This window comes from Cryptomeria japonica, chromosome 1, assembly GCF_030272615.1.
Source record: "Cryptomeria japonica chromosome 1, Sugi_1.0, whole genome shotgun sequence".
In the NCBI taxonomy this organism is placed as follows: domain Eukaryota; kingdom Viridiplantae; phylum Streptophyta; class Pinopsida; order Cupressales; family Cupressaceae; genus Cryptomeria; species Cryptomeria japonica.
In genome coordinates this window covers 290,132,084-290,147,993 of record NC_081405.1, presented here as the reverse complement: position 1 = coordinate 290,147,993, position 15,910 = coordinate 290,132,084, and positions in this window count along the sequence as shown.

Genomic DNA, 15,910 nt, shown 5'->3' with positions numbered 1-15,910 from the left:
TATGCAGGTTACAACTAGTCTATGAGTGCATCCTCTCATTACTAGATAGCTTGGTTTGTAACACATCACAAACCTCTCTATACCTTGTTATCTCAAAACATTGTCAACAAACACAATAAGCAATTCATAGAAGGACTTTGGCAACATCCAACCTTTAAGTGCTAGAGATCCATATGATAAACACTTCACCAAACATTTATCTCTCATTCCATCATCAACTCATCATCATTTTCATCAAACTTCAACAACAACTTTCAAACAAAATGGCTCAAACTAGATCAAGGACAAGACAACAAGAAATCGAAGAGGAAGAAGAGGAAAATCTCAATGAATTCCAAGAAGCCCTTGGAGGAAACACAAATGATGAAAATCCCCATACTCCCACTCTTGAAGCAATCAAAAGGGTACAAAACAACCCCCTCTTCAATTGACTTTTCGATGAAATCCTTAGGAACAATGCTGATGCTCACTTTTTAAGACTTGCCCAAGAGGGAGCCAAACTACCCTCTGATTTTGATACTACACAATTACGGAAAGCATCAGAACACCAGAGTCATAATGAGGGTGGAAGAGGTCGATATAACTTTAGATATGACCTTCATCAAGGAAATCCCCCACCTCCTCCTCCTCCTAATGACATTGACATGTTGAGGCAACAAGTCGAGAATCTCTCCCAACAACTTCATAGTGGTTTGAAAATAACCCAGTTTTCACTTAATGATATTTGTCCCTATCCCTTTGATAGGAATCTACCTATGCCACCTTTTCCATGAGGGTTTGAAACACTTAAGTTTGAAAAGTATCAGGGAAAAGGAGACCCTCACGATCATGTTAGGGAATTTCACTCTGTTTGACTAGAAGTGGCATATGAAGACACATATCTAATGCATCTCCTTCCTTAGAGTTTGGGAGGGACAACCATGCAATGGTTCTCCCGACTAATAGGTGGCATTAGGACATTCGAAGAACTAGTCTATAAATTCATTGCACATTATTCCTATAACATAGAGCATGATGTCACCATGACAAATCTGTGTAACACCAAGCAAAAACCAGGGGAGCTATTTTCAGCTTTCCTGCAACGATGGCGACAAATGTCTAGCAGACGTTCTCTTCAGTTACCTAAAAGAGAGCTAGTGGAAATATTTATTTCCAACTTAAATGAAGAAATGGAATTCCATCTACACAAAATCCTTTAATGACATGATCACACAGGGTTTAAAATGTGAACGGGCCCTCATCAAAACAGGGCTTATCAAAATATACAATGAACCAAAAGATGCCCCTCGCTCGCACTTTAATAGTGATAAACCTAACTTCTGGAATAAAAACAAAAAAATCGTCAATGAAAAGGTTGTAGATGCAAGGACTATCAAGAATGCACAACCTATGGTCTAATTTGTAGGGAAAAAAACCCCTCCTAAGAACACCACGGTTGCTCCCCCGCCAAATCAAGGATGCAATACACCGCAAGAGGAACCAAGGCAAAGACAACAAAATTATAAACCAAAACGTACATACACTCCCTTAGGGGAACCTATTGAAATAGTGTTACATCAATTGCTCTCCTCAAATCTCGTAACTTTACCAAAAATATCTAATTACGAACCTCAGGCCAAACCTCCATGGTGGAGGGATAATGAAAATTGTGAATTCCATCAAGGGAAAGGGCATAAAACAAGTAACTATCATAGATTGAAAGATCTTGTTCAGGATCTTATTGACCGAGGAGAGATTGAAATTGAAGGACATGACCCAAGAACCATGAATAATGATCATCTCATATTCAAGAATCCGCTTCCATCACAAGATCAAAGGGGTCCTTCCACTTCAAGACGAAACATAGATACCAATGATTATATGCAAGCCACTTATAATTACACTGTGAATCACCTGTATGATGCCAATGAACAAATTGCAACCATTACTAGCAAAGATCCAAACCATACCTGCAATGTTGTTACGTGGTGTAGCAAGATCACCATTAAAGCATCTCCACAAGGCACCACCTCCATCCCAAAGCAGTATAACCTTGTGGAGCAATTATATAAAATGCTTGCACTTATATCCATCCTAGAGATTTTGCGCATATCCTCATCTCATAAAACAATCTTGGATCAAGCTCTCCAAGAGGCGTCAGTCCTTGCCAATCTAAACACAGATCAATTTCAAGTTATGGTTGGTAATCTGAGGTCATCACCATGTCCCACTTTCTATGAAAGTGACAATACATCCTTCCAACAACCTCATAACACCTCACTCCATATTGAAGGATTTATCAAACAACACAGGATCAAGCGAGTCTTGATCGACAATGGAGCAGGCCTAAATATCTATACATTACAATTGGTCATAACATTGGGATATGCAGTTGAATCAGTGGATCCCCGCAAAAAGATAACAATAAAAGCCTATGATGATGCAAAGCGTTCTTCCAAAGGAGCAGTTGTGTTACCAATCTGAGTGGGCCCAGTGGTGAATCACATCATATGTCAAGTTTTGAACCTTCCTCTGTTATATAATTTATTGTTAGGAAGACCTTAGATACATGTCATGTAAGTCGTTCCATCCACTTATCACCAGTGTATCAAATTTCCTCATAAAGGTGTAGAAATTACAATCCTTGGTGACGCAAATCCATTTGCAAATTGTAACAATATCAATCATCAGGCAGAGATTACCATTCCCAACAACAGAGAATCTATCCTATCCACATCATATATTAGTCCAGCCTCTCTTTCCAGTTCAGACACCACTATACCCAAGCAAGAGAAGCTAAAGATGAAAATGGTAGAGGAAGGTCTTGGGGAGTACAATCTAAGCCAACTCTTTTGTGTTGGGAAACTACCCACTTCCCCCAGAACTCATGGTAAGCCTCAAAGGTTACTTTAAGCACCATTGATCAAGCCAACATGCACTTTGATGCCTTTTATCCTTGGAAAGAGTCAAGAAGAGGAGGCTAGAGATGAGGACTTAGCAGAATGGATCTATAAATACCCTATCACCACAGAAATCCCACAAGCTAAGCTTCCCATAGATCAATATGACAAAGGCCTTCTCATTATGAAAACAATGGGCTATGATGGTCAGAGTGCTTTAGGATAGTGCAAGCAAGGACGAAATGAGCCGTTATAGCCTGAATTAAAGTCTAAAGATAAAATTGGATTAGGCTTTCAAAAAGAGACTCTTCCTAAGCTCATATTCAAAGGGAAACCCAACAAATCTCTATATCATCCTAAAACTCTACAGAGGTCACCTTTGATTATATCAGCAACACCAAGCACCGTACCAACTGCCCCAATGAGGCTAAAAATCCCAACAATACCATCTACAGTACCAATCATCCCCCAATAAAACCAACAACTCCATCAACAACAACAACCACATCAACAACACCATTCACAACATCAGAACCCCCAACAGTATCAACAACACTGACAATTCCATCAACAACAACAGATTCAACAATGCCGGTACTCCTAGTATCGGATTCATTGATCCCAATAATCCTCCCTGCAGCACTAACCATTCCATCTCCAAAGGTACATCAACTGATTACACCTGCAATGTTTAACTCAAAGGATATCCCAGTTTGGTATAGTAATCGGATGCTGGAAAGAGACTCAAAGATCGACTCACATGAGTGGGAATTTGATTCTTTATGACTCAATACTTCATATGAGGAAGATGCATCACTACCTCCACCTCGCAAAGAAATCATTGTTTACGGAAAAGCACAAATAAAAACCTCTTGGTTTCTTGAACTGGAAACACCTTCCACAGACCCTACGTCACATCCTATGCTCGATTCTAACAGGGAGAGTACCATCAACGACCTTCATGATAATGTCTTAATCCTCACTAACACATCTTATGAACTTAACCTGATCGATGAGGTAATGCCCATTATCCATCTTGAACTCATCGAATGGAACCAACCTAATCCCCCATGCCTTGATCACTTCCAAAATGATGAAGCGATCATTGACTTTAGACAACATACCAAGTGGGGATCACAAAGCTGGATTCACAATTGAACTTAATAGTACAACATACTTTGGGGTGGATGCCAAACCTTTTAGCTGCAAAAATATAACAATAAAACATGGATCTTCCAGTGAGAACCACACCGTGGCACTGTTTGATCCCACAAAAGTAAAAAGAAAGAGTGTATCCAAGGTTGAAAACCTCTCTGAGGTGCCTAAGGATGAAAGGTTTGACATCCTCCCCTCTAGTACAAATCAGGAATGATCAACGATCCTTATCGAGGAAACAAAAGAATTTAACGTGGGGAATCCTGAAACTCCTCACCACATACATCTAGCATCTCTTTTAACTCCAGAGGAACAACCTAAGTTTGTTGAATTCTTCTAGAAGCGTCAGATAAACTTTGCATGGTCATATGCAAACATGCCTAGTTTTGATCCTAATTTAGTCATGCATCACCTCACCATAGCAGAAGGAGCTAAACCAGTAAAATAGAAGCTTCGCAAGATGCACCCACAGATTGAGGTACTAGTCAAAGTAGAAGTTAAGAAACTCTTGGATGCCGGTTTTATGAGATCAATTGATTATGTAGATTGGATATCCAACATTATACCTATCGACAAACTAAATGGGGGCATCTGTATCTATACTAACTTCAGAGATCTAAATAAAGAATGTCCTAAGGACGAATTCCCCCTACCAAACATTGACACAATCGCAGACCTAATAACAGGACATGCCATGCTATCTCTTATGGATGGCTTTTCAGGGTACAACCAGATAAAGATCACACCAGAGGACCAACATAAGACAACCTTCACATGTCCATGGGGAACATACTATTGGAATGTAATGCCTTTTGGTCTAAATAATGTAGGGGTGACCTATCAAAGAGAAATGACCATTATTTTTCATGATATGATGCATACCATAATGGAGGATTATGTTGATGACTTATTGGCAAAATCATTAACAAGAGAAGGTCATCTAGAAATATTAGAGAAAATCTTTGATATTCTAGAACAATATCATGTTTGACTCAACCCAAAGAAATGTGTCTTTGGAGTAACCTCAGGGAAGCTTCTAGGATACATTATCTCAAGAAAACGCATTGAGGTTGACCCAGCAAAGGTCAAAGCAATCATGGACATGCCACCACCAAGGAACATCAGCCAGTTAAGGAAATTACAAGGGTGGCTACAATCCATCCAAAGATTCATTGCACAACTGGTAGATAAGTGTCACCCCTTTACACACTTGTTACACAAAAACATCCACTTTCAATGGGATGCTAGATGCTAGTGAGCATTCCAGATGCTTAAAGACTATCTCATGAATACACCATTGTTGATCCCACTAGATCTAAGTAGGCCTCTATTGCTCTATATTTCAACAACAAATACAACATTGGGCATACTACTGGCACAACATAATGCAGAAGGGAAAGAGTGTGTTGTTTACTACATCTCTCCCACACTGGTTAGCTATGAACTCAATTATACACCTATTGAGTGAGCTTGCCTAGCAGTAATATTGGCAACCACTAAACTGAGGCACTACCTGTTAACACATAAAGTACAACTCATTGCTAAGATTGATCCACTAAAGTACTTACTCAGCAAAGCAGCATTGCCAGGCCGCTTGACCAAATGGGTGATGATTCTAAGTGAATTTGACATCGAGTATGTGGACCGTAAGGATAACAAGGGCCAAGTTATTGCAGATCAGTTGGCCAATGCACCTCTCATAGGTGATCATCCTCTCATTTCCAATTTTCTAGATGAAGAGATATTCATGATCACATCAGCACAACCATGGAAACTATACTTTGATGGTTCATATACTAGGCATGGCTCGGGGGCAGGCATTTTGTTTATCGCACCTCAAGGTGACATCCCAAAGTCTTATAGGCTAACTTTTTCATGCACAAACAACATAGCTGAGTATGAGGCCTTGATCATAGGACTTAGACTAGCCATACAATGGAAACTGAAAGAGCTACAAGTATATGGTGACTCCCAACTTGTCATCCGACAAGTCACAGACGAATATTAGACCAAGGATGATAAAATCATGTTGTACAAGCAAATGGTGGATAGTTTAAAGGCATCACTTATGACTATCACCTTTGAGTAAATACCAAGAGATTAGAATCGAGCTGCTGATGCCATGGTTACCATTGCATCTTTCCTAGATCTTCCACAGAATTCAACGCACTACGAGTTCTTGGTAGAACAACTTTGGATTTTTGCTTATGATATCCTCGTATCCGAAATGATATGTCGCCTTTTTGGATCTGAATCCCCATGGTACAATGAATTCTACACCTACCTTCGTGATCACACACTTCCTCCTAACCAATCGAATAACCAATGCAAAACCTTCATTCGCCAAACCTCTCAATATACCATCATTGCTAAAACCCTATACCAACGTAGTCTTGATGGTACTCTCCTTCGATGTTTCGAACAGGATGAGATAACAAAGGCCTTGGAAGAGGTACATGAAGGAATCTGTGGGACTCACTCAAGTGGTCCTTCCTTAGCAAAGAAGATCATGCGCGCTGGATACTACTGGCCATTCATGGAAAAAGACTCCTACTATTTTGTTAGAAAATGCAAGAAATGCCAAGTTCATGGAGACTTGATACATGCACCAGCATAGGAATTGCAACCAATCAAAACACCATGGCCCTTTTGTCAATGGGGAATTGACCTTGTGGGTAAAATTCATCCATCTTCATCCAACGACCACAAATTCAATATTACCGCTACCGAATACTTCACAAAGTGGATCGAAGTTGTTCCACTTACCCAAGTCACCAACAATAAGATCACCTCATTCATCCTTAATTACATCATCTTCCGGTATGGTCTACCCATGTCCATCATCACAGATAATGACATTCCTTTCAAAAATCAGGATGTTCGTGAGCTTTGTGAGAAATTTCACATCTAGCACCACTTTTCCATTCCCTATTACCCACAAGGAAATGGTTAGGCCGAAGCATCAAACAAGAACATATTGAGAATCCTCAAGAAGACAGTCAATGATACTGGCCATGATTGGCATGTTCAATTAAATCCAACACTATAGGCATATCGAACTAGCATTCAAACCCCTATAGGCACAACTCCCTACTCACTGGTCTATGGCGCAAAAGCCATCCTTCCTATTGAGGTCAAGATACCATCTCTATGGGTTTCTTTGCATAATCTGATAGATGATGAAGCACAATAAGTCTCCCATCTCCAAGACTTGAAACTACTTGATGAAAGGCGACAAGCTGCATACAACTACCTCAAGGCCTATCAACAATGCATGAGAAGAAGCTATAATCATCGAGTTAGACCTCGTGCATTTGAGGTAGGTGATCTTGTTCTCAAAGAGAATCCTCATAACCAACCAAATAGAGAACATCAGGGAAAGTTTGAATCTAACTGGCTGGGTCCATATGTTATCATTGCGGTCTTTGGGTCCGGGGAATATCAACTAGCTACTTCAGAAGGAGAACCACTATTAGATCCGATCAAAAACATGCACCTCAAATGGTTTCATACATAAGTTGTATAGAGCATCAGGCTCTCATACATATCCGAAAAACACCAAAAACATTAAGATAAATGTCCCAAAGAAAATTAAAAAAAAAAAAAATAGTAAAGAAAAATCATGCATCCAAATGGTGAACAACCACTCTGGTGGCACCTTGGGTAAGTGTGATGGTGAAAACCTAGAAAACAAGTGCCACTCGTAAAGGCCATGGCTCCATTATCTTTCCAACTTGTTGAGATAATATTCATTGCATGCACTTATCCATCAGTCAAACCATGGCTTGTTATTGATCTGCAATCAAGGATAGTACTTCATGCGTTTTGCATCCCGCTTTTTCATAGTCATGTCTAAACTGGGGGCAATGCATTTAACCTATTTGATGGAAGTGGATTTCTACATTACTTGTGATTCATTGAGTTCTTCATTCAAAATTGTCTCATAAAATCCAAAAACATTCAAAATTGTCTCACAAAATCCAAAAACATTCAAAATTGTCTCACAAAATCCAAAAACATTCAAAACTGTCTCATAAAATCCAAAAACATTCAAAACTGCCTCACAAAAATCCAAAAACATCATAAAACATCAAAATCAAATAAAAAAAATGGCAATGCATAAAAAAATCCATTGAACATACACAACCACAAACAGACACCAAGCAAACATTTTGAGTTACTCAAACGATGACCACTTATCAAATCAACCAAACAATCAACAAAGGTAAACACAATTGTCTTCACAAGGATGCATCCTTCCTTACCCAAGACAAAGACATGATAACATTTTCTTTTACAAGAAATAATTTTTTAAGCCATCAAGTACTTGGTCGGTTTGATAAAGTTATTTATTCATTTATATTAGGTTCCTATGCTACTCCGGGATATCCACAAGTGATTAGAGTAGCCATGATGGTTCCTAAGTATTGTTTGTGTATCTTCTATGAATTATTCCAATGAAGTTCTGGGGCATGTACTAATGGTGTCTATGTGGGAAGTTTACTAAGCTACGTGATCTTATGCAAAATACAGTCATGGATCACTATGGTTTGTTGACTATAGCGTATACCTCGACCATATGAGCATGAACCATTATGGAGGGTCCATATTCTTTATTTTATTTATGCTGCTTGCTTGTAGGTACAATGCTCCAAACTTGGTTCCTACTACCTCGTCCAAGATTGATACTACCATGCTCAATGATGAAAAATAAAGTACTATGCATTGTCATTTCATCTCATCTGTTTATATTGCATTCCGTTGCATATCACTCATCCAGTTGATCATTCATTATTCATATTCATGGTTTTTTATGCAAGTGTGAACAAGTATAAAAATGATAAATTATTTAAAAATGATTTGGTCCTGGATACAATCACGACGGAGTTCTCTGATACCTCATCAGTGCATCATGCAAATTTTCACCAACCTTGCATTCATCTATCATGAACACACAACATCATCATTTTATTACATTTAGTGGCATTTAAATGCATCTAGTTCATTTTCATTCACTTACATGTAGGTTCATTACATTCATTCACGTACATTTAATATCATTTAGTTTCATTCATTATCATGTACTTAGATTCACATCATTAAAATCATTCATCATCATTTATCATCATTTAAGTTTGTTTACAATACATTCATCTAGATTCCTTTAGTTGCATGCATTTATTTATCTATCCATTAGTTAAGTACATTTATCTATCCATCCAGTATATTCTTATACTCATTCATTTTATCTTAAATTTTTTTTTTAGGATTCATTAAGATGGATTCATTATCCTTTTAACTGCATTAAGGTACAATTATTCATTATCTCTTAGTTGCATTATCATTTCACTTAGTCATATTTTAAGTCATTTAGAATCATAACAAAAAAACATTTGTCTCGATACCTATTTATACATTTTATATGTGCATTCATTTAGAAATCATCACATGAACATTTGTACTTTACATTTGTTTATCCATTTACCTTCATTTTTTAACCATTTATATACATTTACATAAACCATTTGATTCATTGCATTTCATCATATCAAACATAGCTGCATATCATCATTTCATCAACATAAACACAAGTACTATCTATCTCATAGTCAACATCATTCATTCATCCTTATGCATACAACATCATCATGGCATTACATACATAAAGCATTACAACCAACACATCATACATATACTAACCCGCATCCACATGTTAGCATCACTTTCATAAACATCATAAAATCATCATCATCACATGCATATAGAAATCTCATCAACATAAACATATAGCAAGTAAACATCCATCTAAGCATAAATCATACACTCATCATCCTGTATAAACCCATACATATCATCAACATGCATATCATCACAAAATATGGGATCTCCTCATATATCACATCATATATCATCTCACAATAACATACATGTATTAGAGTATAGTGATGTCAAAAATATCGGCTACCAAGAGCCATCCAAGTCACAATCCAAAATGACAATGTAATAAAATACATACAACTCTCTCAAATGGCACTCTGGCCAGATGCTACACCACCATCACCACCTGCACTACCTCGTCGTGGAGGACCCATCACACCACCACTACTCTACATACTTTGAGACTGCTCTGATCTCTCCTAAAGCATCTGTGAATAGCTCAGTGTCTATTGACTGGATGGCACCACCTGCTCATATAGACCCTACCAATAGTCAACCTCTCCACCTGCCTGCCATAACTCCCTCACCAACGAATCAGTTAATGACCCATGTCCTTGTACTCCCTCCAAGGCCCAAACTCCCTCTCGCAGCTGGATCACCCTATCAACTGCGTGATCTCTCTCCCGCAACACTACAATCAACTCTGACTCCTGTGCAAATAGCTGAACATCTCTAGCTACAACCTCTGCCTCCATATCCTCCAGCTAAGTCTGCAAAAATAATATCATCTGATCCTGAAGATCTCCTCCTCCCATCCCTATCGGATCCTCTCCTCCACCTATAGCTTCCTCTACTCCTCCAATGGCTCCCTCTCCTGTATCCATAAGTGCCTCTCCCTCCCCTATATCCCTACCACCTAATATGACTCCTCCCTACATCAAAGGCCCCTATGATAGTCGCAATGGCTGCCCGCCTCTCCCTCTCTACTGTAATCATCCTCCTCCACCACCTTCTCCTTGAAACCCACCACCACCTCCAAATCCACCACCCCCACCGTGACCTCCTCCTCCTCCTCCATCACCTCCTCCTCCATCCCCTCCTCCTCTGTCACCTCTCCCTCATCCACCTATTGAAATTCCTCGCCCTCCTCTCCTCCTCTGTCTCTGTCTCCTATCATCCTCAAAACCTGGAATTGGCTCTATCGGATTTGATATGCGTGGAGTAGGATGTGTCATAATGTACTCATCTGACACCCCTACATCTACAATCCCCGACCTCATATGACATGGTCTCGCCTGTAAAGTCCAAAAATCTACCAAGGCCTGATCATATGGTAACATTGGCCCTGCTGGAACTTCTCCCATACTGCCCGTGCATACTCTCCCGACCCACTCAGAAATCCCTGCCTCCGCCCGAACTGTCTCATCACTCTGCCAGGTACCTATCTCTCAACATCGTAGGTTGTCCTACCAATCAAGTACCATATCATAAATACATATGGCAAGGCCTTTGCATCATCATCCTAGGACTCACACTCAATATAGGGCCTCTAGATCACTGCATCCAAATCATCTAATGCCCACCGCCACCACTCTAACTTCCCCAAGTGGAGCTAACTCATCATATTATAGTACATATACACATAGGGCTGATCCATTGCCCTAAATCTTAGACTCATAGGTCATGTCATAGGTAGGTGCTCCCATACCTAGATATGCAATAGAGTGATCCCAAATCCCAACAAGCTCGTCTCTCGGTACACCACCTCATGCAGCTCCTGATATAAGTGTGACAGAACACATGGTCCCCATGCAAAGAGGGTCCCCTCAATCATCATATGCTCTATAACCTAGCCCCAACCCATGACTAGTCCATGTGATCATCGATCGAGGCAGAGAAGGCCCCCAACAATCCCCGATAGTACAACAGGAAGTGGCTCATATAATGCAGCTATATCCTCCCATGCTATCGAGCCATCATGAATAAACACATCCTCATCAAAACTCCACTGCATAGCTGCAATCCCCCATGCTCAGTCATATGTCACAAGATTCCCTTAGATAGGGATGTGTAGGATCTGCCACACATCCTCCAATGTCACAGTCATCTCACCCATAGCCAAGTGGAATGTACAAGTCTCGCTATGCCACCGCTCCGCCAGTGGTGTCATCAAGCTGCAATTCGTCTGAATCACTAGCATATACATCACATCATACAGGCCTGTCGCTACAATGCAATCAATCCTGACCTTCGTAAGCCGATCTCTCAACTCTTGTGTAGCTGGATACCTCTCCCACATCTGTAAGACGGGAAGATCCTCCTACACACGCATACCAATCATCATCATTAGTTGTTTTGTTTCAAACTTTCTTAAAGTTTAAACCTAGACTATCAAGAGATACTCTGATCAAGTATCTTTGGGTCTCAATAGGTAATCAATCATGGTAATCCTAAACTACAACAGGCATTTATCATAATGATCTAGTCTCAACGGGGCTGCTATGATTCACCACAACCATCCATCACAACGCATACACTATCAATTGATCAACCAATCAAACACAATCAAAATAGACAATTACATCAATTGTCTCAAGTCTCAACGAGTTTTTTTCTTTAGATACCTTGACTTCATCGAGCAATTACATCAATTGTCTAAGTCACCAATAGGTCACTTTGATTCACTTACTCAGACTTTATTTTGTCCAAGTAAACAACTGACATCAATTGTCATGCTTTGACTTGATCGGGGCAATTAAACCAATTGCACCAGATTGTTCAACCAATTTTGATCAATTCTACAGTATCAATCAAAAGCACAAACACTACATTTGCACCGTGACCTCATGTACTTTCGAGGCTTGCCATTTCCCCATAGTCACTTCGTCTTCTCCCATTCTTTTACCCTAACTTCTAAATTCTTCTATTTTATCTCTCCCCAACTTCTTTCTCTTTTTTCAAGACATCGCCAGATTTTTTGAATTTTTTTGGCCCATCGCTCGAGGGGGCATACCACCCATTAAATTAACATTTATGGGGCATATTTATTCACACCTATTTTTCTTTCTTTGAAACGACATGATAAACCACACCGTCTCAAAGAGGGGCAAATGTAATCACATAAATCTGTCCATTTTAATTAAATGAATATTTACTATTTGTTTGATTAATATACCCACTGGCCAATAGTTAATTAAATTAACATTTAATTAATTCATCCTCAACCATTCTCCTATTAATTAAATAAAATATTCAATTTATTTTAATTAATCCATTAAACCAGATTCACAATAAATTAAATGAATAAATCCTATTTATTTAATTTAATCCCCTTTCCTCTTTTAAATAAATAAATAAAACATTTATTTAAATAATTAAATCGCCCCCAACTTGCAATCTCCTACAAATGCAAGTTGCAACCAGAAGTTGAAATAAATTAATTTTGTTTTAATTTAAATCTTGTTTTCCCTCACCCACCAAATCCACTTGCAATCCTAAATCCCTTTCTAGACCCTTCTAATCACTTTCTAACCATTCCTAATTAGCCTAAACCATCCCCTAAATATTGTCACATTCCTAAGTAACAAAGCATTTAATGCTTTATGTGCCCAACAAGCTAACCTCTAAAGTCTTCCAAACCACTTATGGCTCTTACATGACCATTAATGGTTAACTCAACTCACCCACATGGTTAGAGACTTTACCTCTAAACTCAACCCTCATTTAACCCATGTGTCTTCTCAAGCATTTATTGCTTTGACCATGGTTATCCTCACTAACTCTTGCACAAGACTTTATCCATTGGATAAAGGCATTATTCTTTAAATAATGAATTTATTCACTCAACTCAACATTAACCCTACCTCCCAAGTTAACCCTCAAGCCATGTCAAGCGTTTAATGCTTATTCCCTCTCCTCTCAACCCATCTCTTGTTGACATTTATCATCCTAGGATTGGATTGAAAGCCCTCACATGGATATTAAACCCTTCAATCCTGACCCTTGTTGAGATCACTCAATCTTAACCATCCATTGCCCCATTTTACCTATAAATAGAGCTCATTTATTCACGATCTAGATCCTAAAAACTTGTATGCATTTAACTTATAGTCAATTTTAGAGAGCATTTTAGCATAATCACTTATATTGTCATTTTGGACTAAAACTAATCTTAGTTCATTTCATAATATCTCATATTTATCTTGTTTTACACTTCCATAGCATAGTTTAAAAGCATTTCAATCTTAAATCTCCATAAGACATTCATAGTGCAAAAAGCTACCGAGAGCTACACTCATTTGGAAACTTGGAGAGGAGAGGAATAAGGGAGGAGGAGCTACAAGCATGGTGGAAGGCATTTGGAGATGCCTTGTTGCATTTGTTTTCATTGTTAAATGCTCTATTTTGCTTATAGCGTCTCTCTTGATATGTCTGTTTAGAATAATCTTTGGTTGTTAACACTAACCATTGTTTCTTGTGTTCTTGTGTGTTGCCATACTACAAAATTTTCCAATCCTTTTTGCAAAGCATCAAATTCAATTTAGTATTTGAATATATTTAGAACTTGACTTTTATTTTCAATTTGGTTTTTGAAATCATGCACATGTAATTGAAGTTAGAAGAAATTAGAAGAAATAAGAAATTAAATGAAATTAGAATATCGGAATTTGGAAATGGAAGAATTAATTAGTTAAATAAATACTTTAAAGAAACTATTTAATTATTTAGAAATTGAATTTAATTAAATAATAAAGATTATTTAATTTAAAGGATAAAATCACAATTAATTAAATAATAAATATTTAATTAAAAAAGGGTTAATGATTAGATGATGATAGGATTGTGATGGAAATTGACAATTAATTAATTTAAATAATAAAGTTTATTTAAATTGGGGAATTAATCATAAATAATTAAATTAATTAATATTTACAATTGGTTAAAATGATTAAATGATGATAGAACATGAAATAGAATAATTAGTAAGATGATGAGGAAATATGAAATTAGAAGAAATAGTTAATTAAATTAATTAAAGAATTAAAGAATTATTCAATCAATTAGAGGAATAATTAGTACATGATCAGGTTTGCTGAGGTTTTATCGGTATCGATTGTGATGTCCCCTTGGTCTATGATATCTTGGACCAAGTTTTTCAATTTGTAGCAACTTGTTGTTTTGTGACCTTTGGTCTGATGATAATCACAGAAATCATTATCATTCCACCATGTGGGTTTGAAAGGACCTGGTTCATATACTCTTGTTTCTGGTAAAGTGATCATGTTTGTCTGTATTAACTTTTTGAGTGCTGACTCAATAGGTTCTCCTAGAGGTGTGTAATTTCTTCTTGGAGCATTTACCCTGGGGTACCTTGTGTTCATGTTTTGTGTAGCGTTTACATTTGTGGAGGTCATGTTATTCCCTATATGTGGATTAGATGACTGACTCCTTCCCAAAGCTAAAACCGATTGAGTTCTGTTTATCGTTCTCGCGTCTACAATACCATCATTGGTCACATTTTTGTTTTTCGACCAAAACTTGGATTTGTCATTGTTGTTGGTGTTTCTATGCTTAATAAGACCTTGTTCCACTAGTCCCTTCTCACATTTTAGATATTTTTCCGTGATTTGTTTGAATATGGTTAAACATTGCATTTGTATCAGATATTTAATCTTGGGAATCAAGTTTTCTATGAACATATCCACTTGCTCTGTTTCTGGGATAATTTTTTTGCACCTCCTATAGAAAGCCCTCCATCATTGTGTGAAGGATGCAAATGTTTCATTCTCATATTGTTTAGTGGCACACAAGTCCATCAAAGTAACCGGGGTTTCAATATTATGCGAGAAGTTTGCAATAAACTGTTCAGCTAATTCTCCCCATGATGTGATGGTTGGTGGTCAATGTGAAAACCACTCTAAAGCAAGACCCCTAGAATTTTAGGAAATAGTCTCATTAAGTAAGTATATTCTGTTGCAACCTCTATACATGCCGTAAAAAACTCTTTGATATGGTCTCTAGGATCACCCTTCCCTCGATATCTATCAAATTTAGGTGTTTCAAAATGTTGTGGGAAAGGCGGCATGTATAATATGTGATTGAATGGATAAGGACATAAGTCTTTCATTGTGCAGCTCTTTTTATTGTTACCGGTCTGCATGGTTGTCATTTGTTGTTGCAAATTCTGTAATTGTTGTGTCAAAATATCTTTTTGGGTC